This window comes from Poecile atricapillus, chromosome 27 (assembly GCF_030490865.1).
Source record: "Poecile atricapillus isolate bPoeAtr1 chromosome 27, bPoeAtr1.hap1, whole genome shotgun sequence".
In the NCBI taxonomy this organism is placed as follows: Eukaryota; Metazoa; Chordata; class Aves; order Passeriformes; family Paridae; genus Poecile; species Poecile atricapillus.
In genome coordinates, this window is record NC_081275.1 from 3,916,443 (window position 1) to 3,941,962 (window position 25,520).

The 25,520-nt window shown below is 45.9% G+C and overlaps 2 protein-coding genes and 1 long non-coding RNA gene across 3 annotated transcripts in view; 1 reads left to right on the forward strand and 2 right to left on the reverse strand.

The window, feature by feature from the left end:
• LOC131588716 (M1-specific T cell receptor alpha chain-like) overlaps positions 1 to 25,520 on the reverse strand; it is a 221,624-nt gene that overhangs the window by 46,657 nt on the left and 149,447 nt on the right. The gene's annotated exons all lie outside the window — the stretch shown is intronic.
• On the reverse strand, positions 6,270 to 11,944 carry LOC131588820 (uncharacterized). The gene is made up of 4 exons (XR_009279646.1): positions 11,476 to 11,944; positions 8,458 to 8,649; positions 7,540 to 7,656; positions 6,270 to 6,914 (listed from the first exon to the last, which is right to left on the reverse strand). It is a non-coding gene; the product is annotated as an uncharacterized LOC131588820 (long non-coding RNA).
• The window catches only part of LOC131588814 (feather keratin Cos2-2-like), a 155,797-nt gene continuing 145,237 nt past the window's right edge, over positions 14,961 to 25,520 (forward strand). The window contains exon 1 of the mRNA XM_058857809.1: positions 14,961 to 15,033. The gene's annotated coding sequence lies outside the window, so the exon portion shown is untranslated. The remainder of the gene's footprint in view (positions 15,034 to 25,520) is intronic.

The following is a 25,520-nucleotide window of genomic DNA, read 5'->3' on the forward strand; positions in this document are numbered from 1 at the left end:
TGAAAACATCTGATTTAGTAGCAAGGATCTCAGTTGCTACTGGCCTTCAGAAGTTAAATGAACATGAATTAAAATAAAATGTAAATAATAAAAAGAAAAAGGCATTTTAAAATTAATAAAAAATAAAGTAAAATTAAAGTTTAAGTAATAAAAATTAATTAAATTCTCTGTGTGTTGAGTTCATCTAAATGCACAGGGAATAATGTGATATAATTTGCTCATATCCATCCATTTGCAGTGTTTTTTCCACTCTTTCTTACTCAGATGCATTTTCTGTTCTGAATGATATCTCCAGGGAGATGCCCCAATGCTATATTAGACCAAAGCTTTGAAAGCAATTGCTGTAAGCAGAATATTACTGATTATCCTAATTTTATTTCCCCAAACTGGCTGCTGTAGTTGGAAGGGAAGTGATTTGTGCTTCTGTCATTTTTTTTCACATTTTGGAATTGTAAATGGAAGTAAATGGAAATATCATTCCCAGGTTCCTCCAGCCAAAGAGGAGCAGCTCACCTGAAAACACTGTCAGCCGAAATCCAGAGATAAAATGGATTGTCTCAATGAACATGCCCACAGCAGCTCAGCCCTTTACAAAAACACCTCCTCTGTCCTCTCATCAAATTTAAGATGTTTCCATGGCACATTATGACTTTTAAGTATTCCTTATCACAGAGAAGTATTGATATTGTTTGTTTTAAAGTGATTTGAGAATTATATGCAGGGATTAAATATTCAAAACCATGACAAATCCATGAAAATATCAGCAGCTCACTTTTCTCGGTATGGGAATTAAGCTTACTGATATAATTGTGATGAAATCAATAATTCTGTGCTAGTTTCTTAAATAACTGAATATGTGAAGATTTTCCTTAGAGCAAAAAGAAAATTTGTTCAAAACTTCTACTTTTCCCAGAAATGCAATCTCTCTTTCTGCATCCCACTTGATACAAAAGAAAAACATTCTGCATGGATATTCAGGATCAGATGAAAAAAATTTGGGCATCCCTTCTAGAATAGCTCAGTCCATCACTTCCACTCCAGTCAAGCAGTCTCAAAGTACATTTACTTGCAGCAAACAAGAGAAAGGAAAACATTAGAACTAGCAGCTGATGATATTTTCTTCTTGGCTGGCAAGAACAGCCATGATTTTGTCGTTATTCAGAGTTCTCATGGCTAAATTGAAGAGTTTGTGGATCCTGCACAGCAGTAACTCCCAGTGTCAGTGTAACAGCACTTCACAAAATAATCCCTTCTTACCATGTCCAGGCGAGTTTTTCTCTGTAGGTCAGTCACAGCACAACTGGCATTTGGAATTATCCTGAGTGCCATTCCCAAAATTACTGGACAGGATAGTGTGGACTACCACAGGAAGGAAGGAAGTAAAGGAGGGGAGGGAGGAGTGATTATTGTTCAAATTATAAATTAAGTGATGGGAAACCTTTGTGCCTGTCCATGCAGAAATTATTTCTATACAAATCGTTACATTTCCAAGCCACACTCTATGTGCAATCCTTACTGATATTTTCAGCTAAAAGCTGAATGAGATGAGGAAGGAAAAACAGCTGAAAAGCAGCAGATTATATCACTGAACAGTTTTAAACTTCTCACCCAGATTTCCAAATACACAAACTTGCTCAACAAATGGGAACTCTCCCATTAGTGCCACTATAACATTTATAACTGGAAAACTTTACATAATTCTATAAATGAGACAGAAAACCTTTTATTAATTCAAATTAATTTAAAGACAAGAACAGGCCAGTTCTGTGCATTTAAATAATTCCATCCTCTTTCAAGTCCCTGCACAACTTTGCTACAGAACAGGATTTTAAGGAATTTAATTTCACAGAGTGAATTATCCTCCAAAGGAAAAGTCATTTTCCCAGAGTCCCACAGCAAGTGACCATGTCTAAGGCTGTTCTTTGAGACCCACCCTCCCCTTGTTGCTGTTCTATTACAGCTGCTCAAAGCACACCCTCGGTATCCTGATGTCTAAAGGAAACGACTCCAAAGCACAGCCCTCTGAATTCTCAGCTGGATTAAATTAAAGAAGTGTTGTTATATCCACAGGTTTGTGCCATGCAAACAGACTCACCTGTTGGCAGAAAGAGCCAGGTCCACAAGCAGAACTCGATGTGAGAAGCCCCAGTGAGAAACCCCTCAGCAGACACCCCATCCAAGGCCTGGAGCTCCTGAGCTCACCTCAGCTGCAGTCTTCCTGCAGGAAACAAGGTCCTCACAATATCCCAGGGCACCAGGCACTCTGGCACTTGCATTCCCTCATTTTCTTATCAGACTCTTCATTGTCTGAAGCCACAAAGCTTGGGCTGCATTCCTTGCTGGTTCAGACTTGCTGCTTGCTTAGCCAGACATCTACAACTTTGGAAGACCTGACTTAGGTAAAACAGCTTCTTGGGGCACAAACACATCCCTTAATATCATCAAGACATCTTTCCTCCAGCCCAGGAAATTGTGACCACCAATGAATAATCTTGAATAATTTAGGGTTTAAAACTCCTTTAGAAATACTGAGGAATTTTGAAAGCAGTGCTGCAAGTGCTTCCCATATTCTACTCCGTTTCTTCTGTTACAAAAACCTTCGAGCTCTAGCCCTGCTTTAGTTTGAAGTTTCAAATGAAGCTTCTCTGAATCTCACTTCAGTTTTTCAGCTCTTTCAGCTGTCTGGTCCTGGACTTTCTAAAGCCTCTGGATCACTTAGCAAGAGTTTCCAACTGCACCTGCTGGCAAGACCAGAATGCAAATGAAGAGCAAAGAAGTTTAATTTGTGACATGTGCAGACACAACACTTCTTGTGGGGTTTGGATGGTTTCTTTGATTGGTTGGGTTTTTTATGTTTTTTCTCCTGTTTGAGCTATTTACAGGATTTCATTAATTTGAAAGCATTGTGAGAACAATAAACACTTTGGCCAGAAGGTAGCAGGAGAGATCAGAGAAAGAAATTCAGTTTACATCAATAGATCTACTTTTACCAGGAACTTTTTAGTATTTGGGGGAAACAGAACATGCTGGTCAGAATATATTCAGCAGATGTGGGAATATGATTATTACATTGTATTTTTAATGCTGTATAAGAAAACAGAAGAATTCAGTGGTAAAAAAAGTTATTTAACATTGTCCATTCTCACGAAGTTTGATACTGTTTAAGTAAAATCAAGAAAGGAATACATTTATCATCTTACCAAAACATGTTTAAAGGTTTATGTGAAGAGAAACAGTCTGGTTTACCCTCTCAAATAAAAAGTTGAAATTAAATTAAATTAATTATTACAAAAATAATATGAGGAAATCCAATTTGAAAAAAAAAAAAAAAAAAAGGAGGGGGGCATATTTTTAACATTATTCCATATATTTGAATTACTTCTAGCAAATTAAAATTCATAGAAGTTTTTAGGTTTGCTTTGAGTATCCTTTTAAACATATGCCCACCCTTCCTCCCAAACTCAAGCCTTGCAGCTGGGGCTGCAGCAGCTTCAGTGATGGGCACAGGCAGAGCTCTGACACCCAGCCTGGCCTTACAGCAGGAAGAAAGGAGCAGCATCAGCCACATCCCCTCCAGACCCATCTGAACTGCAACTGGCAGCACCCTTCTCTGGCCCCTGGCAAGAGTACTAAATAAAGGCCAGGTCAGGCTGCTGTGCTGTGCCCAGAGGCAGTCAAGGGCCTGAGGGTGAAGAATTCTGGCCCTAGAACACTGCGGGGCACCACATGGGAAAAGTCCCAAGGATTTCTGCAAGGGCAAGACTGAGGCTTTGGTATGTGTCAGTTCAGGGGGCTGAGGTGCGAAGGGGCTAGGTAATGTAGAGATATTGATAATGTCCCAAACATCTCAATCTGTCACATCCTTGCTGGCTCTGGGAAAGTCAATTCACTGAAGGAATGAGACTGGTAGTCCTGCCTGATGCTGCCAGAGCCTTTCTGGCTGTGAAGCTTTACCATCCTTTGTGTTGTGGGCACAGAAACCTTTCAGATATTGAATCATGCTTGGGTCGTTCCCATTCATTTCTGCAGAAGAAAGAAAGGTATAGACTGGAAGCATAAACACTCCTCTCCCTGGATATAAATAAAAATGTGAGAGAAAATGCAAAATATTCTCCGTGCTATTCAGATTTCCTTGTTGATCATGAAGCTTTCTCATGTAAAGCTTTCTCATGTAAATCTCTTGGAAAGAGATTTATTCTTTCAGGATGCTTTTAATGTTCTCTGCCACAGGAGAGAGCTCTCACCATTTTGACTTGCTCAGCAGGACAGATGTTAGATGCCACACTCTATGAGTGAGACTGCCGTGGTTTGAAAGACAGGTGTCTGCCAAGAAAGGTGGGAACCTCCCTTGGAACAGAGAATATGGCACCCTTTCCTCTGAATTATTATAACTTTGAAATTAAGGGGCTTTCAGGCAAAGAGATGAGAAAAGCAATAACAGTTCTTTATTGATCTGTATAACAACTCAAACAAACAACACCCGGGCAGCAGCACCAAACAGAACCAGACACCAGGGCCAGCCTTGTCTCGGCCGCAGGCGCTTTCCCCTTGGCTGCAGTTCCGGGCACGGCCGGCAGGGGCGCTGGTGGCTCCCGGCCGGGCAGGGCGGGTGCGGTGATTCCCCCGTGCCTGCAGGGGGCGCTGTGGCGCGGGCTCGGCCGCCTCTCTGCGTGTGGGTAATGGCGGCGCAGCCGGGGCAGGGATGGAGAAGGGGCTTCAATACAAACCCACAGGTGCAGCCGGGCCCGGTGCCCCTCGGGATGAGCTGTAGCAGGAACCTCGGGGCAGCAGCTGGAACGGCAGGGGTGAGCAGATACTGGAATGGTAGATGAGATGTGTCAGAGACTCCGCAGCTGCAGCGGGAGCCGCAGGGTGCCCGGCGGGCAGGGGTGCAGGGTCACAGTGTAGTGAAGAACCCAGAACAGTGGCGGAGAAGCGGCGGGGCTGGGCAGCGGCAGCCTGGCTCCCAAACACAGCCAGGAGAAGGTCCCTTGGAGGTGGCTTGAGGCTTGGAGTCCCATATTCTCCCCTGAGGCACACGAGTGGAGGGTGAAGGTCCTTTCTAGTGAGGTAGGGTGTTAATAAGGTCCCAGCCCAACAGCTACTCTTACAAGCAAAAGCTCGCACACAGTAAGGAAGAAGCAAGACAGCGCTGGGCTCCAGCAATGGGAATGAATTCTTCCCACAGCAACCAACAGCTTGATCATCCTCCTTCGATGCTGACAACAAGAGAGAGCTAGATACTTGCCCCCAGCCCAAAATCTCCCTGCTTCCCCAAAGGACTCCCCTGCTTTCTAAACTCCTTCTCAGAGGAGGTGTGCATGGATCCAATCCTAGCCCCAAACTTCATCAACACTTTTTGACTAAGGGATTATAACAGCACTTAATCACTGACCTTTCCTTCCTGTCCATCTGATTCCATCAGTTTTTGTCTAAGAGAGTATTCTGAAAATAGAAATCTGCCTGAGAGATTGGGAAAAGGTGTGGAGTGCTTGAGAAAAAGGTTCTGGGTGTCATTGCAAGATCAGGATAAAAACACTGGTGAATGGTTTCCCATGATTTCTGTTATGGTGGAATAATGCACTAAATGAGCATTTTACTGGATTTACCACGGAAATTCCACAGAGTTTCTGCAAGGCCTGAGGGTCTTCTCTGGGTGTCTGCAGGGCCTGAGGGTCTGACCTGATCCAGCTTAATGCAGCTCACCTTGCCATGTCCTCTGCAGAGGCTCTGTTGAAGCCAGCAGGATCTCAGGCAGGGGGAGGAAAGGCTTTTTTGCCCTTCAGGATGTGGTTAAGTTGTTTTTTCAAAAGCAGGGGAGGGTTGGTGCTGCCTGGTGGAACTGAGTCAGCAATGGTGACCACAGCATCCTGCCTGGTGCTTGTGAGAGGGCCATGAGCTGGGGAAGGTGTGTGCTGGGCTCTGGAGGGTAAGAACCAAGTTGCTATGGAAACTATCACTGCATCAAACCACCCGATGTTATTGCCTGGTGGCCCCTTCCCCCTATCAGAAAGTGCAAAACAACAGCAGGGTTTCTTCTCTGCTGATGTGAGCATTGTCCTCCCTCATGCCTTCAGCAAGGACTCCCCTCACTGAGGCTCTTGAATGTGCCAGAGACACTTCCCTGCAGAGTCTGGAAAAGACAAAATCAGCCAATAGGAAATCTACATTATCAAAGCTGTTTTTCTAATCCCAGTGGGCTTTAGGTGAGTTGGATTTCAGCTGTCCCCATCCTGCTTTGGAAGAAAAAGCACAGAAACCCCACAGCATTTTGGCCTGGCACAACTTTATTTTCATCACTACTACAGGAACCTAAAATGCACATGAGATACATTTGGCAGAAGAAATAGAGGCTTCATAAAGAAATGAACATTTTCTGCTTGAATTAAATCACTTCAAATCCTACACAGTTCTTCCCATCTGCAATACACACTTGATGTTATTAAATCTGTCTAAAACCCAGAGCCAGAAATGGCAGCTCCAGGGCTTGAATTCTCTCAGCAGTAATACTCCAGTTCTAGAGGCAGTAACACAACATGCCTGGCAAAGGTGCTTTTGAAAGGCCACAGGTCTAGAGTCAGCACTGGAGTTTTCAAAACTATTGATGCAGGTTGGACACTTGTGTACAAATGCCAGAAGAGTGGGGAGATCTGCTAAGCAGGAGGATGAGGATAAATTCACCCTCCTCTGTTCTCAGAGGAGGGGAAACAGCAAAAGCACTTAAAACTCTTCAGTGTAAATCAGCTGGCCAGGCAGGAGTGAAGAGGATTCAATGTCTTGAGGGGAAGGTGCTGCCTTGTGTCCTGGCTGGTCTCTGTCAGCTGCTCTGCCCCTGCTTGTTCAACCCCCTTGTGCTGCTGGTTCACGTTCTTTCCTGCTCTTCTTCGGGTTCCTCTTGCCTTCATTTTCCATGACTGGAAGAGCAGAGGGAGGTTTAAAGTACATTTAATGAAACTGGGCCTATGAACCACTGTTTGATAATTTTCAGATCAAAACAGGTACACTCACCAAAGTTAGGCTGGACTGCTTTTTGTGCCTCTTCAGATACTCTAATGTATATTAATGAAATGTATAATAATACTCTAATAATACCACATGTTTGTATTTTGGCATCCTTGCCTTTGTATCCTTATTTGTCTGTATTTTCTCCAGGCTCTGTGCTCTGCCACTTGAAATAGTCAATGAGATATTTCTTAGGCTGTTCAGGTAATACCTCCGTTTGTCTGACAAACAAAATTTGGGAAGCAGCCTCCAAGAACTGAGCCTTGAATACTGAAAGATGCTGTTTCCATTGTGCTTTGGGAGGCAGGGTGGGCTTGTTTTAATTGCTTTTTTTGGGGTGGGGAATTTGTTTTCTTTTGTGTGCTTTGCTCATTGTTGTTGTCTTTTTCCCCAGAAACCTGCAAGAACTGTTAAATTGAATTAGGATCAGATGAATAGGCATTGTTCCTTGTGGGGCTAGGAGCACACAGAGGGACAAGCAGTCACTGCTGGCATGTGCTCCCAGACTTTCTACAAACCAAGCTGTGTGCTCCTTACCTCAGAAAAGAAACAACTTGATACTCATGAGGGCATTGAAGGCGATGCTCTTTGCCAGCAGGACTCGCAAACCCAACACAGCCATGGACAGCATGTTCACTCTCTGCTCTTCAGGATCTGCTCAGTGACCAGAAAAGAGGAGAGAGATCATGGTCTAGCTTTTGATGTTGTGATCGTGGCAGAAATTGGAAAAACCCCAGGTGACAGAGAAAGGAAGAGCAGCAAAGGAACAGACGATAGAGAACTTGGCAAGAACAGGGGAGCCCAGGCTCAGTGTCCATTGCTTTTTGCTTCCTGGGGCTGGTGTGTAACTGCAGGAGCAACCTTGGAACAGCAGCTTGTGTCTGCTGAACATGTTGTGTTGTGACTCCTCTGCCCTGGAGAAAAGACATTTCCATGCCTTTATCCCCCACAGAACGATGTAACTGCACAATGTGTTTGGGTAACTCACCTTGTGCAGAGGTGTCTGTGCTGTTGCAGAGCCTCTTACTGGCCCCTTCAACCCCTTGAATGATCTTTAGGACTACAAAAACAATCCCACAAAATATCAAATGTGACTTAGTAAAAATACCTCAAAACATACCACACTTTTAACTTTTTGTTAAAGTGTTTGTTGGAATGGGTGCTCCAGGTTGTGCTGCAGCAGGTTTGCTGCTGCAGGGTTAAATATGTAGCCATAAGGAAATTGACATTTTAAACAAATAGATTGTGTCTTTCCTCCTCCTCCCAAAGTTATTAGACAGTTAAAACCATTTCTTTGAGATGCTATGAAACAGCTTTCATCTCTCCCTGAGGAAATACCAAATGGCTTTCTGATTTCTGCTGGCTGGTCAGGGCAATGCTGGCAAGCAGGAGTCCACCAAGCACCATAGGACACTGTTCCTAGAAATGTGTTGCACCTGTGCCACCAAACTGTACCTGGCAGTATTGTTATCATGCTGCTGTCGAACTTGTCCGTGCAGATCACCTCTGCTGTCGAAGTGGATGTGTTTGGTTCTTTAGAGGTCATCTCCAAGCTGATGTTCGTTGTATGGAAAATCGTTGGCAAAGGTGTTGTTTTCCCAGTGGTGCCAACATCTTCTGATTTAGTTGATTTCTCCACAATGACCTCTAGGATAGAAGTTTTTGGACTGTATGTAAAAAAGCCCATGGTTTGTGCAGGACTGAATTTACTGCAAGCTTACCCACTTACTGAAAATTCACATGTACTCTAGCTGTGATTAATTTGTATTCATTTACTTATACTCATTTACTGTCTTTTATGTCATTATTCCTTGCCATAAGATGTACAAGTAACAAAAGAAGATTGCTTTAACTTGCAGCAGCTGCCTTACAAGGAAACAGGTGGTCAAAAAAGAATTTAGTACCCAAGAAATCATTGTGATACCATGATTTGTTTTTCAAACAAAAGACATTTGCCTCCAGGTCAGGTCGTACGTGGAAAATCAATGGTAATCTCAAAAAGCAATGTCAGCACTTAACTCAGATTAACAATTTGAATTAGAGTAAAAACATGGAACTGAAAGCAATCATCCAGCAGCCTTCCTTGTCAGAAAGGGCTCAGCTCATGAGAGGCTGTCAGACACATCCACAAAGATTTTACATGTCTAGCTTGAAAGGAGCATCCTGAGGGGTCCCCTGAGATAAAGAAGGTGCATTAGGCTTTCCATTTTGGTGTGGTGATTGCCTGGCAGTCAGGTCAAGAGATCCCTCAGGTCAACATTTTGTTCAGCCTAGGGTACTGATGGAAATTAGATCAAGGGGCTCTGATTTTACATAATTTCCCCATCAGCCCCATGCCACTGCTGAGGAACTGCGGTGAAAGCCAAATCGTGCTCTGCCAGAACTTCATGGGTCATGTCCTGACCAAACAGGCAGAACTACACACTTTTCCACACCTACAGCAACCAAACACCCAAGAGAAATCAACCATTTCCTTGCACGTGTTGTACCAGGGTTGGCCAGAGCCTGTCAGTCCTGTGCATTCTGTGTTCTCTGAGAAGACCCTGAAAGGCTTTTCATGTGGTCTCCTCTGCAGGCTTTCCAAACAGCCAGAATACAAACAAGCTGCTTCTCTGCAATGGCTCCCTGGGCAAGATCTTCAGCAAGAAATAATGTACAGGGTGCAATTGTAGTTCAGAGAGCAGATTTGTTTTACCTGACCCCAGAAGCCTCACCTGAGTCCCACAAGTTTGCATTACCTGACATTAATTCCTACCACTGCTTGCTTCTGGAAGGGATTTGTGTTTTATGTTCTGGCAATTGATTTGGACAAAAAGTTGTACTTCTCCTTCAGTTTTGTTTTTGCAATGTCAGGAGAAGGCCTGTATTCTAAAAAGTAATGTGCCTTAGCATTCTCAAGGAATGTTTATTCTGGAATAAACCAACCCAAACCAAAAGGAAAACATTCTCTGTCTTTAACTGAGCCCTCAAGAGAATATGCCTGGAGTATCCCATGGTGACACTAATGGTTGTTATTTTATGTCATTTGGACTTAGGGATATTCTCAAAACTACTAATAACCATAACAACAATAATAATATAGCAGTAAGATAGTGTATAATATATAGCATATATAACATACATAACATACATAACATATATAACATATATAATATAGAATCTGGTAAATATATTCATGTATATCTTCATGTATGCATGTTAAAATGCATACTAGTGTCTCCCAAAGGAATTCAGAACCAAAAGGGAAACATTTCTCACATCCTGGAAATTTTGGCTTCAACTTAGTATTTCAGCAGACTCAAAAGGGACTTGGATACTTCAGACTCAATATCTTTTACTGTCCAGCAGAATTCCAGAGTCTCTCTGCAGCTCTGAACATATCCTGTCTTTAGCAAGGAAAAGAAAACCATCAAACAGCATTTAAAGAAGAGGTCTTTCTTCAGAATTATATCCTTGCATTCCTTTGTCCCTTTGGAATGGGAAGTGAACTGAGGTTGTTCCCAAATACACATTTATTCCCATGAAACATATCCTACAGACATGGACAGATATTAGGCAGCACCCAAGGCAGTGCCATGCCCTTCTGGAAGGAGAGCTGGAGGTTTTAGGGATGTAAATAACATGCAACATTCTTGCAGCACTTTGAAGACATGCTGACCACTGAAAGCACAGCAACAATTTGTGAGGGATGCCTCTGAACCTTTAGGATAACACAGATCAACTTCAAAAACCCCACTGCCACCCCAACATTCTCATTCCCATAAAAAGCCTTGTATTTACGTGCGCCTTTTTTGTACATCGTGGAATTCCAGATAAAGATAGGAATAACTGAGGCTTCTTATAATCCCTACTCCCCACACTGGTCTTTCCAGATCCCACACAACCTGGGAGCCAATTGTCTTTCATTCCAGCAGTTTATTGCATATAAGGCACTTGTGAGAATTTAAGCCCAAGGCCATTTAACCTCCTTGCTCCTCCTGTGTCCCCAGGCCAGTGGAGTTACTTACCTGGGGACACTGTCAGTGTGGTGCTGGCGTCCAAGCAGAACTTCTCAAACCAGGCAGTTACAGATGTGTCTCAGAACTCCTCAGCAGTGTGAGCTCTTCCCTGAGCTCAGCATTCCTACCCCAAGCCAGTCAGTGGAAGTCCACTGGAGAATTGGACACTTGACAGTAAATTTGAGTCAGATGCTGCCCAAGCTGGGAAGAAGTTATCACGTGCTAAGCAGTGCCCTGCTGGTGTTTGGGGATGATGGAATAATGGTGCTATGCAGAGTCAGCCCAGTTGTTCCTGGGAAACCTTCCTGAGCAGATGCAAGCTGAGGATTTGGCCTGAAAGCCTGGCTGGAGAGCAAGTGCACTCAAGGGATTATTGCAGCTGAAAATTTTTTCATTGAACCCAAGCCTTTAGATTCCATTTTCACCCCCACCTCAATTTTAATTGAAATTTGAGAAATAAAGAAATGTCACTTACTTGGTACAACTCTGAGAATCGTCCCTGGTCCTTTTGTTGGCCTCACACTGCTAAGACTTCCTCCAATAACTCACTCTTTCCTCATGGTGTTCAAAAGTGTTGTAAATCTAGAGATGGAAAGCTGGATAGTTGGCCTAATTATCTTAAGTGCAAGTCCATAAGATGATCCAGAGGTAGATTTTCTTTGTAGATTGGAAAGGGAAAAAAAATCACTTGGAAAGTTTGATTATTTCAGTTATCTTGATTGAGTACAGAATTTTCAAAATCTCCCTTTCTTTCCTCTTTTAAATTCCCCTGGATCTATTTTATGTATCCAGGATAAAAGGAAACATAAAACAAATGTTGTACTTCTCTTCTTACACATCACAGTCACCCCTCTCCTTTCCTTCCCAAAAAATCTCATCTTTTTTCCTACTTTGGATTTTTGTACAGGTCCCTCTGCTGTTTATATCACTGTGATACGCCCATCCAACCAAACCCCCACAGTGATATATTTCATAGCAAAAACCGTCTCTGTTCCACTACACAGAATTTTGGATTATACAGGCAGTCACATGACTTCCTCGGTGGCTTAAGACCCAACGTACCACATCAGAAACACCATATGGCTTTCAAGGAAGGGTCTAAAATAATATCAGAAAGGTTGATATGTAAGTGAGAACTTGGGGATTACATGGCAGCTCTAAAAAGTCTGGTGGAGTTGAGCTGCATAGAAAGCAGGAAAATTATCAATACTTTTCATGTTATTTCAAAACATTTCTGAAAATTCTTCTGGCTTGCTGGAAGCTGTCAACTTTTTCCCCTTAGTTTCAGTGCTCAGAAGCAGGAGGAATGTGCCCTCTGGGCTCTTAGAATTGGTGTCCAGGGGTCATTTAGTACCTTAGAAAATCTTTATGGAGTTTTAGGTAAGAGGAGAAAGTTGGCAAGATGATTGTTCTTTGTTGTGTAGAGGCACTGAAAGCTTGGGAGTGAGGATCAAAGAGTGAAGTAGTGTGTTGATATGGCACAGCCTGGTTTTTTGGTAGCAGGGGAGGGCCACAGAAGCGGCTTCTGTGAGAAGCTGCTAGAAGCTGCCTCTTTGTCTGACAGAGCCGATCTCTGACGGCTCTGAAGAGGGACATGCTGCTGGCCCAATTAGACAGGTTTTTAACATATGATGACATATTTAGGAAGAAAATCAAAACAGGGCACGTGCAGTTTTCCAAGGGGCAGGGAGGTACTGCCACTGCCACTGTGACTGCTGCCATGCTGGCGAGGCCCACTGTGAGCCTTGCCTGCCTGGCTGCCCCTCACCAGCCACACTGCGGGTGAAACAGCAGGGGCAGGGGCAGTGGTTTTTCCCTTTCCTGGCACCCTGCATGAGGAGAGGCATTAAATAGATCCGATGCCATGGCAGCTGCCACTGCCTGCTTGGTGGTGGCGTGACCACATGGCTGGTGGCAAAAACACAGCAAGCAACTCCCTGATGCAGAAGAACCTAGACAAGATCAACTTCTCGGTGCTGCCTGATCTCGCAAGAATCTTTGAATCAGTGGAGCTTGTTGACAATAGTCTACAGAGCTACGAATATATATAAAAGAAATAAAAAAGCAAAAATCATTCTTTGTGCATCAGAATGGTTGGACGAATGGGTTAGAAGCAGAAGTGGAAACTGTAATCAAGTGAGAAAGCAGTGGGAAATGTGGGGAGGAAACATGTGAGGAATGATATGAACAAGGCAGGCTTAATAATGATAAGAAACCAAAGGGCTGAAAGGGGTGTACTTCGAGAATGTGCATATACACAAGGAATATCTGTGAGGAGAAAAAAAATGCTCTGGGCTTCTGGGAAATTACCGTGGCTGAGTGCCTCTTCACAGCCCTTGTGCAGAAACACACAGAGTAGGAGAGCAAACATGAGACATTAGAGCTCCACCAGTAGGTGCAGGACACCTCATGGACAGCAGAGAGAAGTGGTGGAACAGCTCACATGACCCATTTTCCTAATCCTCAGACACAGTTCTGAGACACAAAAAGCAAATAGTATGAATTCAGCCTGTTTGCATTGTTGTTGTTCCCAAGGATATAGCTGTGCTTCTCATTTAAATCAGTGGTAATAACAGCAATGCTGCTATTTCTCATTGGTAACAGGGGCATGTTCATCTGCTGTTCCCTTGAGTGCCTCAGGTTTTTTTCTTTTCCTTGTTGCTTCAGTCCTGCATGAAAGCTGGGGAATGTGCTGATGTGATGTTTCCAGTCAATTCAAACCTTGGCATGAAAAAGAGAACAAGCACTAAACACCTCCTACAAGAGGCTTGGGCACACAAAGGTGCCTCTCACATCCTCTGCCCTGGCTGGCAAATCTTCCCAGAGCAGTGAGACTTCGCCCTACTCCTCACTGAGATCTCCCAGGCTGTTAAACAGCCCCTTTCTATTAGAGTGGCCACAGAGACACACCTGTGCTTACAGCCCCCCCACAAGCCACATATGCTTGCATTTCTTTGCTTTAAAAGCTCAGTTCAGCCTTTCTTTTTGCCATCAGTGTCATGGAGGAGTGTCTTGTTTTGAGGTGTCTTGCAAGGAAGGTGGGAACCTTTATGAAATGGAGAATATGGCACCCTTTCCTCTGAATTATTATAACTTTGAAATTAAGGGGCTTTGAGATAAAGAGATGGGAAAAAGGAACAACAGTTCTTTACTGGTCTGTATATTACAACTCAAACAAACAACACCCGGGCAGCAGCACCAAACAGAACCAGACACCAGGGCCAGCCTTGTCTCGGCCGCAGGCGCTTTCCCCTTGGCTGCAGTTCCGGGCACGGCCGGCAGGGGCGCTGGTGGCTCCCGGCCGAGCAGGGCGGGTGCGGTGATTCCTCCGCGCCTGCAGGGGGCGCTGTGGCTCAGCCGCGTCTCCCTCAGGCGGTGATGGCGGCTCAGGCGATAGAGGAGAGGGGACGTGGCTCCCTTTGCAAAACTCTCGGGGAGCAGCCAGTCTCAGTGCCACCATGGGTGGTGAAATGTGCTGTAGCAGGAACTGCAGAGTGCGGAGCTGGAACTGCAGAGGTGAGCACAGCCGGGTGGCAAAAATGTGTAGCAAAATCACTGAAGCTGTGGCAGGCACCAGGGGGGTTGGGTGGACACAAACTGTTGAGTTTAAGTGTAGCAAAATGCCTGAAGCAGCGTCAGGAAACAGCAGGGCTGGGCAGTGGCAGCTGGGCTCCCACAAGAAATGAGAGGGGGAAAGGGGAGGGGGTTGGGGTCCCGAGTTTCCCCCAAGGCACCCAAGCAGATGCTGAGGGTCCCTCCTGGTGAGATTGGGTGTAGGAAAGGCCCCAGTACAAGGGCCGCTCTTGCGAGCAGAGGCTCACCCATGGTAAGGAGAAGCGGTGAAGGACAAAACTGTGCAGTAGCAGCAAATTCTCCCTGCAGCAGCAGACCAGCACCAAGACCACAACTGTCTCTCCTCTAATCCCAGGGGGAGAGAGAGGGAGACAGGGAGAGAGAGAGCCCCAAGCCCACCCCCTGATCCCCCCTGTGGATGTGCTGAACCTGTCTTCTCCCCCAGAGGGACACCTATTGGGTAAGAATCATCCTCTGTGTACACTGAATATTTTATTGGGGATTAGAGCTTGTCTGTGCATTCCTTCAAGTATTTTTTTTCAGTCAGACACTATCATTGACAATCTGTGAACCTTAATCTGTCATGATTTTATATTAATAAGGAGTGTGTTATTCTGAAATTGTCAGTGTGAATCCTTCCCAGTCACCGGCAGCAGGGAACACACTCCAATAAAGGGGAAGACCTGCTGAGGGGTCTTACTGAGGCTGAGAGTGTTTCCCTGACTGAGTCAGTCGAGCTGCCCTGTGATCCAGCAGGATGGCTCAGCGCAGGGTTCCCCTAACTGGACACTGACTGGGTGGTGGGGCACAAGGGTCTCGGCTTTTCTGGGACACTGACAGACAAATTAAACACTAAGGGTCAAGGAAATCCCCCTACACTAAGGGTTGAGGAAGCCTCCTGCTTTCACGTGACAGAGCCAAAAGTGAGAATTGGGGCAAAGCCTGGGGACAACCGCCCAACCCTTCAGCATCTGTAGCTCCTGTATAGATAGGATGCCTCAGGCACTGTGTTCAGGAATTTGCATAGGTCTATTTATGTCTCCCATGAAAGCCTGCACTCCTAAAGAAAGAAATGAATGTTCAGTGCTCAGAAGAAGAGCACCTGTGTTTATTCACATGGAGCCAGAGCTGGGAGTGCAGGGAAGGAGTTTTTCATCATGTCCTGGGAAAGTCCATCTTGGCAGAGCAGTTCCTGGTGCAATGCCACTCTTTCTCAGATACAACTGACTATTGTTATGTGTTACTGCAGTGTTATTGTGAGACTCCCTAAACTCTTCTAAACATCATGAAGTACCCAAATGTGGTTAAATTCTGCTTTTCCATGTAACAACTTCAGTTCTTTCAGTCCCCATTGTGTTTGTTTGTCAGAGTTTAACGACCGATGGTAACTAAGCACCACATGGCTGCTTGCTTCCTTCCCCTCATTGAACTGGGGAGAGACTTGTAAAGGTAAAATTCAGAAAATTCATGGTTTTAATAAAAATCCCCAGACTTTAATAAATAAAGCAAACACTGCATGTGTGAGCAAAGCAATGTAAGGAATTCATTGACTTCTTCTCATCCACAGCCAATTTTCTATTCCAGAAAAGTGGAGCTCCATCATGCTTAATGGTTACATGGAAATACAAATGCCATCACTCAGTATCCTCCCTTTCCTTCCTCTTCCCCATCTTAATATGCTGAGCATGATGTCCTATGCCTGGAATACCCTTTTGGCCAGTTGGGGTCAGCTGAACCAGCTGTGTTCCCTCCCAAATTTTATGCACCTTCAGCTACTCACTGGTGGGTGGAATGAGGAGCAGAAGAGGCCGTGACTCCATGTAAACACTGCTCAGCAGTAACTCAAACATTCCTGAATTACCAACACCTTTTCCAGCACAGAATCAAAACACAGTCCCGTTCTAGCTACAATGAGGAAAATTAATTTTACTCCTCCCCCCTTTCTCCTGTTTCTTTTACAGTTTCTCCCCCTACCCCTGCCTGTCCCTCTCCCCTCCTGGGCTGAGCCTGGCCATATCTGAGGCTCTGTGGTAGCCACAGAGGAGCATAACATGGCCACCCTTCCAGTGTTTTGTCTTTGCTCCAGGGTATTCTGTGCTGGGAAGAGCTGGTGCAGTTCTGGGCCTTCAGAAAAACAAATGCTGAGGTAAAATCTCAGAGTCTCAGGCAGGAATCATTCTTCTAAGCATCAGTATTGCAATTAGCAAGGAGGAGGATTTAGGAAGGAAGGGTTAGAGATGCTTCAGAGGCCAGAGCAGATAGTCCCCAGCTGCCCAAGGTTGAAAACCAAGGTTTGTCCCTCTCAGCTGGTGGGGATTGGTGGTGGAGCAAATTTTAACTCGGCAGACAGTGCAGGACCCCACACAGGAGTAAGTGGATATGTCCTGAAAAACTCTGTGACTCCATGGAGAGCTCCCATTGGATCAGGCTCCTGACAGGAGCTGTGGTTCTATGCAGTGAGTAGCCCATGCCAGAAGAGGTTTTCTGGCAGAACCTGTGTCCCACAGAGGAGCCACAGTGCCACGGTCTGTTCCTGAAGGGCTGCATCCCATGGAAAGGACCCACTGGGCTGGTGGAGTTTGTGAGGAACTGCAGCCAGAGGGAAGAACCTACGTTGGAGAAGTTCCTGGAGAATGAGTTGGACTCCCTACTGGAGACTGGGAAGTGAGTAAGAAGAAAGAAAAGGCAGGAAAAGTGTGTTTTGAACTGATTGCAAGCCACATTTCCCATTCCTATGCTGTGATCAGGTGGAGGAGATGTTTCATGATTTGTTCTTCTTTCTCATTAACATACTCTGATTTGATTGGCAATGACTTGAATTCCTTTCCCCAAGTCCATGTGTTTGCCCATGGTGGCATTGCTGGCACAGCTTTCTGTTGTCATCTCAATCCACAAGCCTTAATTGCATATTTTTCCCTTTGTCCCATAGAGGAGCAGCACTGTGAGAGCAGCCCTCTGAGCCCCTGGAGAACAACCAAAGTCATCACCCCTTCTCAACTCCTTCTTCCTGATCAGGTCCTGTGTAGCAGCCACACAGTGTCATCCCTGCTGATCTGGCCTTCCTAAACAGCCTGGCTGCATCCACCACAGCACTCTGGAGGCTACAGGAACACATCTCCATCATCCCATGGCTCTGCAGCCAAGTCACAGAGGAAAAATGAGGCCGTGCTGGAGCCCAGGCAACGTGCATGAAACCTGCACCTCCCCAAACAAACAGCCTCTGCAGTTCCCAGAACAGATCCTCCTGTACCATAAATGGTACCAGCCCTTCTACCACCCCTCCCTCCAGTTCCTTTTAGTGCCACCAAGCCCAAGAGGGTTGTTTCCTGCACCTGCTGTTTCCTGACAAGAGCCCTGGGGAGCAGCTGTGTGTTGATATGGCACAGCCTGGTTTTTTGGTAGCAGGGGAGAGCCACAAAAGTAACTTCTGTGAGAAGCTGCTAGAAGCTTCTACCACATTTGACAGAGCCAATCTCTGATGGCTCTGAAGATGGACATGCTGCTGTCCCACTTAGAGAGCCTGGTAACACCTCTATGATAACATATTTAAGAAGAAAATCAAAACAGCACATGGGCAGTTTTTTCCAGTGGTGGTGATGCGCTGCCACCGGGGTCATCCTGCTGTGCCTGTAGCAAGCCTTGCCTGCCTGGCCACCTGTAGCCAGCTGTGCTGTGGGCAGAAAGGTAGTGGCAGTGGTGGCTTCTCCTTCCTGCACCCTGCATGAGGAAAGGTGTTAAATAACACCAGTGTTGTGGCCGCCTCCCCAACCACACAGTGGCGGCAGGGCTGCCTGGCCGATGGCGGAAACACGCCAAGGGACTCCCAGACAGACATAGAACCTACATAAGATTGACTTCTCAGCACTGCGGGATCCTGAAGGAATCTTCAAATTGGTGGAACTTTTTGTCAATGGTACCTACAAGCAGTAGGTTTTCTGCTAGTCAGAGAAGAGAAGGAAGTGAGGACATGTGAGGGAACGCAACGTGGCAGCACCAAGGACAGTGGAAAAAAGAGGGGGAGGAGGTGTTCCAAGCATCAGAGCTGAGATTCCTCTGCAAGCTGTAGTGAGGACTATGGTGAAACAAACTGTCCTCCTGTAATCCATGAAGTCCACAGGGGATGCAGAGATTCACTCACAGCCTGTGGGAAAAGGGCTCACACCAGAGCAGGTGGATGCTGGAGAAAGCTGTGATCCAGTGGGAGACCCAAATAGAGAGAGGGATCCTGCTTCCAGATAGAGAGAGAGGGCCCTTGCTTCCACACTAGAGCAGCCTATCCTTAGAGGACTGCACCCCATGGATGAGTGACCCATGCCACAGCAGTTTTGGGAAGACTGTTTGCCCATGGGAAGGACTCCCATTGCAGCAATTTTGGCAGGACTGCTGCTTGTGAGATTGGAGCTACACTGGAGAAGTTCACAGAGAACTGTCTCCTGTGGGAGGGACCTCACGGCATAGCAGAGGAAAGATTCTTCTTCCTGAGCAAACAGGAGAAGTTCTCAAGTACTGAACTGACCAAAACCCCCACATCCTGTCTCCCAGTGCTGTCAGTGAGAAAGAGGGAAAGCCTGAGAGGGAAAAAAACAGTTTCAAAGACTTCTTTTACTGCTCCTTATCCTCCTCTGACTCTAATATTAATAAATTTACTTAATAGTTTTATATTTGAATCTTTTTTGCCCTCAGAGTGTTTTCTCCCAGCCCCCATCTCAACTCCTGAGCCCTTTGTAATTTTTGCCCCCCTCTTCTCTGCCCAGCAAAGAGTAAAAGAGAGTGAACGAAGGGCTTTTGTGGAAGCCTGGCATTTGGCCAGTGTGAAACCACGATGAGCTGCTAGAAGGAAATGCTGAGCGATCTGTCTTCCCCACCTGTTGGTTTTTAGTCCACTCTGCTGCAGAGCTGCTCCAGGGTGTCACTTGCTCTACAATAATACGTTGATGAATCCCATTGCTTTGCTTCCAGGATCTGCAGTGGGAAGCTGTTCTTGTAGCTCTCATCTCTTATCTTAAAGCGATCTCGGAAACCAGCTCCATAGGTACCATCCTCATGGTAAATCCATTCCCAAATGCCACTTGGGCGCTCACGGTACCAGGACATGTAGTAGTACCTCATAGAACCCTCCGTCATGCTGCACTTCAAGGTGACTGCATCTCCCTCTTCCACGGTCAGTTCCCTGGGGTGCTGCTCCAAGGTGACTGCACCAGCGAGTGAGACTGCTGCAGGGAGCAAGAACAAGCCACAGTCACTCCAAGATTCAGCAAAAGTCAGGGAAAACATGATGGGCCTTTGGAATGGCATGGACCATTGGGAGGAATAAATCCTCCTCTTTGCAGCCAGCTAACACAGATGGGCAGAGCTGACAGCAGTTATCAGTGCTCACAAGGAAGGAGACACCCCATGTCAAAAAGCAGGAAGGATCTGAAGGATGTGGGGACAAATCCCTTTGTCCTTGCCAGCACAGGATGGCGAGGAACCCACTCTCCTGCCCCTGCAAGTGCTCTAGATGAGCAGAGGAAGGACAAAGGCCTGTCACGGGCAATGGGGCTGGGTCCCTGTGCTGCCATCCCCCAGCTGGGCTGTGCCACAGGGGCCGCAGTGCCCCAGGAGCAGTGTCCAGTGCCAGGCCAAAGCGCTGGGCCCCAAGAGCTGAGTGCAGCAGGGAGGTGCCCTGCGTGTGCCCAGGCTGCAGAGGAGGCAGCTTGGATGGAGGTGACGAGCTCCTGGCCAGAAGAGGAGCAGGGCTGCTCTCACCGTGCTCCACAGGCACGGCTGGGCAGCTCGAGCCGGGGACCAGAGGCGGCTGCAAGCGCCCAGCACAGCTCCCCAGAGCCGTGCAGAGCCCAGGGCCACGCTCAGCCCCTGGGGCATCAGCCCTTCCCTTCACTTACCGACAATGGGCAAGAAGCCCACGCACAGGGCACTCCACATGGCCAGGCCCGCTCCGTCTGGCCTCTCTCCACCTTCTCTCTGCCTGCACAACAGCTCTGCCCAGCCCTGCCCTGCCTGGGCCTCTGTCCCTGCACTCAGGCCCAGTCCCTGCTGGTCCCTCCCTCAGTCTGTGACAACAGAGACGGGGAGAGGTGGGGCAGGAGGAGCAGAACTTGAAGCTGTTGGTGCTTTCCTGGGTGTCTCTCACCCTGTGTGCTCCCCATCTTTCCTTTAAGCCCTCCCCATATTCACACTTTCTGTGATCCTGTGAAAGAGCCTCGGGCTTGGTTTGGACTGGGTCAGTGGGAACACTGAATTGGGAAATACCATTCCTGAACCACAGCAGCCTTATTTGGCATCCAGTGTGTGGCATGAAGGGTGGAGAGAAGAACAGATCTGCCCAGAGTGGGTTGGAAACAAATCTGATCCAAGTATTACTTGTATTGGCCACCGGTGCCAATGCTGCTTGGGCTGTAGCTGTGGCTGTGGCAGCTGACCCTGTGTATGTTCCTGTATGTGCTCCTCATGATGATTTTGTGCAGGGCTGTGGGCATTGACAAGGGCATTGGGACAGAAACTCTCAGCCTCTGGGGGTGATTCCTGTCAAGTGTTAGAGAAAGATATTCTCCCAAGGATGGTCTAGCAGTGCACCCAAGTGGATGGAACACCGTGACCAGGGACTCTATTTGTCATTAAAATAGAACTGTATGTGCAAAATGCCTGTTAGAGATGCCCAGTAATGAAGGCTGGGGTGTCTCTACTCTGTCTGCTTGCAGGTTATATTTCAGTAGAGGTCACAAAAGATGAAGTGTCCTGATGATGGGAGGCTTTGGTGTAGTCAGGAATAAACCAAGGCTTTCCCTACAGAAATCATAGAGTTGGTATCTATTTTCAAAGCTGTGCTTTGGAAAGACAGACATTTCCAAGAGCACTGCAGTGCACTCCCCAGTCCTGAATAGCTTTGCAGGGGAAGATCAGGTTCCGAATTCTTCAGTTCAGACCATATCTGCTGACTGAAATATAAGGGAGAGAAAGGCAACTTACCTTACAGTCAGGTAAATACCCATACTCCTAATGAGTTTCTTTTTACTTTAGATCTAATTTTGTCCAGAGCTGTTTAGTATTTTGGGACACCAAACAGATAGGTCAGGTTATGCCCAGCTGATGCAAGAAAAGGATTATTATGGAGTATTTTTAATGCTGTGTAAGAAAACAGAAGGATTTAGTTGTACAAAAAGCTATTTAATATTAACCATTCTCTTGGAGTTCTTCATGACACTTCCCCACATAACCTCTTGGGGAGAGGTTTATTCTTTCAAGATGCTTTTAATGTTCTCATCCACAGGAGAGAGCTCTCACCATTCTGACTTGCTCAGCAGGACAGGTGTCAGACACCACACTCTATGAGTGAGACTCACCAAGGGGGAGGAAAAATAAATGTGCTAGAAATGAAAATTCTCCTCAAACTACTTAAAAAGTTTTATTGAAGTTCACATTGTGGGTGGTCTTGTCCCTGAAACTACGGGAAAAACAAAATCTCTCCAACAGCATTTTTTAGTGTTAGAGAATCAAGGCATTACTTTCTTTTGGCCAGGATGTTGTTCTGGCCAGGATGTGCTACAGAAATAATTTCATCCACTCATTGAGCAGGTTGTGCAGAGAAAATCCTTCCATCACACAAGGTTTTCACTAGATTTTTCTTGTACTTATACAGTCAAAACCCAGAGAAATTCATTGGTTCAGTGGTTATTGGTCCCAAATTCCACAGTTTGTAGGATTTGGTTTCCTATTCATCCCTTCAGCCTTGATGTTATGTCAGTTCTCATTCTTCATTCAATAGAGGTAGTACTGATAAAATACATTGTACCAAAGAGTTCTGCTTAAAATCATCCTGCATTATTTTGGTATCATGGGATCCCTTACAGGACAATATTGTTTATTCAGATTTCAGGATAATTGTACATGCAAAGATGCATCATTTAACAGAGGGTCTTTATAATGTGGAGAACAGTTTCTCTACCAAACTGTCCTCATCTTATGTCAGCTGGGAGAGCTGCAGATTCTGTCCCCTTATGTGGAATTAACCACACTAACACAACCTCACTGTTGGACTGAACAAAAGCTCCCAGTTGTGGGGTTTCTTCTGGAAACAATCCAATTTTCCTGTTTTCTTAAGCTGCAGGTTCTGCATTGCCAATGCAAAGTGAAAAGCCACTGCTTAGTGGGGGCAACCTGGGACCCTGTCATGAAATGAGGGCTTTAGGTCAATGAAACTCTCTCTGTCAGAGGAGTCAGCAAGAGCAGGATTCATACAAATTTGCCAAAGGGTGGCACAGTCCAACAGCAACACTCACCCTGCAGCTTTATTACATGGATGCATCAGAAACAGGACCATTGAACTGGAATTAATTTGGAAAGATTGGTGCAGAGATGGAGGGCAAGAAAGGGGTAGAGCTGTAAAAGGATGTCCCTCCCAGGGAGTCAAGAGCTACAGAAATGACTCCCCTGCTTTCTAAACTCCTTCACAGAGGAGGTGTGCACGGATCCAATCCTAGTCTCACACTTCACCAAGACTTTATAACTAAGGGATTATAACAGCAATTAATCACTGACCTTTCCTTCCTGTCAATCTGATTCCAGCGGTTTAGGCTAAGGGAGTATTCTGAAAATAGAAATCTGCCTGAGAGATTGGGAAAAGGTGTGGAGTGCTTGAGAAAAAGGTTCTGGGTGTCATTGCAAGATCAGGATAAAAACACTGGTGAATGGCTCCCCACAATTTATGTTATGGTGGTGGAATGCACTAAATGAGCATTTTACTGGATTTGGATTTGCCATGGAAATTCCACATTTTCCACATTGTACAGCCACTTTTGCAAGGCCTGAGGGTCTTCTCTGGGTGTCTGCAGGGCCTGAGGGTCTGACCTGACCCAGCTTAATGCAGCTCACCTTGCCATGTCCTCTGCAGAGGCTCTGTTGAAGCCAGCAGGATCTCAGGCAGGGGGAGGAAAGGCTTTTTTGCCCTTCAGGATGTGGTTAAGTTGTTTTTTCAAAAGCAGGGGAGGGTTGGTGCTGCCTGGTGGAACTGAGTCAGAAATGGTGACCACAGCATCCTGCCTGGTGCTTGTGAGAGGGCCATGAGCTGGGGAAGGTGTGTGCTGGGCTCTGGAGGGTAAGAACCAAGTTGCTATGGAAACTATCACTGCATCAAACCACCCGATGTTATTGCCTGGTGGCCCCTTCCCCCTATCAGAAAGTGCAAAACAACAGCAGGGTTTCTTCTCTGCTGATGTGAGCATTGTCCTCCCTCATGCCTTCAGCAAGGACTCCCCTCACTGAGGCTCTTGAATGTGCCAGAGACACTTCCCTGCAGAGTCTGGAAAAGACAAAATCAGCCAACAGGAAATCTACATTATCAAAGCTGTTTTTCTAATCCCAGTGGGCTTCAGGTGAGTTGGATTTCAGCTGTCCCCATCCTGCTTTGGAAGAAAAAGCACAGAAACCCCACAGCATTTTGGCCTGGCACAACTTTATTTTCATCACTACTACAGGAACCTAAAATGCACATGAGATACATTTGGCAGAAGAAATAGAGGCTTCATAAAGAAATGAACATTTTCTGCTTGAATTAAATCACTTGAGATCCTACACAGTTCTTCTCATCTGCAATACACACTTGATGTTATTAAATCTGTCTAAAACCCAGAGCCAGAAATGGCAGCTCCAGGGCTTGAATTCTCTCAGCAGTAATACTCCAGTTCTAGAGGCAGTAACACAACATGCCTGGCAAAGGGGCTTTTGAAAGGCCACAGGTATAGAGTCAGCACTGGAGTTTTCAAAACTATTGATGCAGGTTGGACACTTGTGTACAAATGCCAGAAGAGTGGCGAGATCTGCTAAGCAGGAGGATGAGGATAAATTCACCCTCCTCAGTTCTCAGAGGAGAGGAAACAGCAAAAGCACTTAAAACTCTTCAGTGTAAATCAGCTGGCCAGGCAGGAGTGAAGAGGATTCAATGTCTTGAGGGGAAGGTGCTGCCTTGTGTCCTGGCTGGTCTCTGTCAGCTGCTCTGCCCCTGCTTGTTCAACCCCCTTGTATTGCTGGTTCACGTTCTTTCCTGCTCTTCTTCGGGTTCCTCTTGCCTTCATTCCCCATGACTGGAAGAGCAGAGGGAGGTTTAAAGTACATTTAATGAAACTGGGCCTATGAACCATTGTTTGATGGCTGTGTGCTCCTTACCTCAGAAAAGAAACAACTTGATACTCATGAGGGCATTGAAGGCGATGCTCTTTGCCAGCAGGACTCGCAAACCCAACACAGCCATGGACAGCATGTTCACTCTCTGCCCTTCAGGATCTGCTCAGTGACCAGAAAAGAGGAGAGAGATCATGGTCTAGCCTTTGATGTTGTGATCGTGGCAGAAATTGGAAAAACCCCAGGTGACAGAGAAAGGAAGAGCAGCAAAGGAACAGACGATAGAGAACTTGGCAAGAACAGGGGAGCCCAGGCTCAGTGTCCATTGCTTTTTGCTTCCTGGGGCTTGTGTGTAACTGCAGGAGCAACCTTGGAACAGCAGCTTGTGTCTGCTGAACATGTTGTGTTGTGACTCCTCTGCCCTGGAGAAAAGACATTTCCATGCCTTTATCCCCCAAGAGTGATGTAACTGCACAACGTGTTTGGGTAACTCACCTTGTGCAGAGGTGTCTGTGCTGTTGCAGACCCTCTTACTGGCCTCTGTTACTGGTTCTTCATCCTCCTCTTCTGTAGCTTGATAAGGAAAAGGCATTTTAATCTATATCCATGTTTTATAAACATTAAAAATTTGTTCATGTGGCATTTGCTGTAGGAACCAGGGGAAAGAGGAGACTGGTCCTCAGCTGGTCAGGATTAATTCCAACATTAATTTCAGGTGAAAATTCCTCCATGCAATTGCAGGAAACAGTAGAATTCCTGCATTGTTTTGGTATTATTTTCTGAATGACCTTCAAGCCTAAAAAAACAATACCTCAAAATATTTCGTTTATT